At 48.7% G+C, this 1,354-nt stretch overlaps 1 protein-coding gene across 22 annotated transcripts in view; it reads left to right on the top strand.

The window, feature by feature from the left end:
• Positions 1-1,354, top strand: part of XRRA1 (X-ray radiation resistance associated 1) — a 70,576-nt gene that overhangs the window by 1,067 nt on the left and 68,155 nt on the right. The gene's annotated exons all lie outside the window — the stretch shown is intronic.

Here is a 1,354-nt window from a genome sequence, read left to right as displayed (position 1 = left end):
GTAGGAGCTCGTCCTTATCCTTTTTTAGCCTTGTTACTGCACTTACTGGTTTTCTGGTGACTGTCAGCTGTGACTGTCATATTATTTTCGTGATAAAGAGAACTCACAGTCACTGAGTGCCTGTTGCCTACCAGTCGCTGTCTTAAGTGCCTATATATCCATCCTCTTTTAGTCCCCTGACGAAACAGTTAGATGAGGAAACTTAGGAAATTAACCAAAGCCAGATAACATGTATCAGAACCTAGTTTAGCAGCCAGGTGTTTGTGTCATCGAACCCGTGCCATGCTCCCTTTGTTACCACCAGGGGTCCTTGGACTCTAATCAATAGGAATTGATAAGAGGCCAGGCAAGGAATTCAGGCAAGATTTTATTGGGACTCCACTTGCAGCAGGCTCCCCTGATAGCTCAGTTGGTAAAGAATCCGCCTGAGTTGCAGGAGACCCCTGTTCCATTCCTGGGTCGGGAATATCCCCTGGAGAAGGGAAAGGCTACCCACTCCAGTATTCTGGCCTGGAGAATTCCACGGACTGTGTAGTCCATGAGGTCGCAAAGAGTCGGACACGACTGACCGACTTTCACTTTCCTCTTGCAGCAGCAGAGAGGAAAGCAAGAGACAGGTGTGTGTGTGGGGGGGGGTGGTGGTGGTGTGTGGCGAATGAGCTGGTCCCTTAAATGGGGTGAGGGTAGGGAGCCAAATGGGTGAGGTGGGCGAGTGTCTTACTGTGGTCTGCCCACACCCTTTGTGGTGCTGTGTGCAGGAATCACGCACAGTATCCTACTTTTGCTCCTGGCACCTCAGAAGTGGCAGTTGGATTTTGGCCTTGTTATGTGTTATTGTTCATAATTTGGGCTTTCCTGGTGGCTCAGAGGTTAAAGCGTCTGCCTGGAATGCAAGAGACCTGAGTTTGATCCCTGCATCGGGAAGATCCCCTGGAGAAGGAAATGGCAACCCACTCCAGTACTCTTGCCTGGAGAATCCCAAGGAGGGAGGAGCCTGGTGGGCTACAGTCCATGGGGTCGCAAAGAGTCAGACAAGACTGATCGACTTCACTTTCACTGGCCCCACCTGTGCATGCATGTAGTTATTTTTAGTCCCTTCTAGTTTATTTGTATTAGTATTTATTTGCTGTACAAAGAGGTGTTTGTCCAGGTACTAGGTCTGTCTAGTCAAGGCTATGGTTTTTCCAGTGGTCATGTATGGATGTAAGCGTTAGACTGTGAAGAAAGCTGAGCGCTGAAGAATTAATGCTTTTGAACTGTGGTGTTGGAGAAGACTCTTCAGAGTCCCTTGGACTGCAAGGAGATCCAACCAATGCATTTTGAAGGAGATTAGCCCTGGGATTTCTTTGGAAGG

The sequence above is a fragment of the Ovis canadensis genome, chromosome 15 (assembly GCF_042477335.2).
Source record: "Ovis canadensis isolate MfBH-ARS-UI-01 breed Bighorn chromosome 15, ARS-UI_OviCan_v2, whole genome shotgun sequence".
In the NCBI taxonomy this organism is placed as follows: Eukaryota; Metazoa; Chordata; class Mammalia; order Artiodactyla; family Bovidae; genus Ovis; species Ovis canadensis.
The sequence above is the reverse complement of the archived record's forward strand: the minus strand, read 5'-3'. Positions and strand labels throughout refer to the sequence as shown.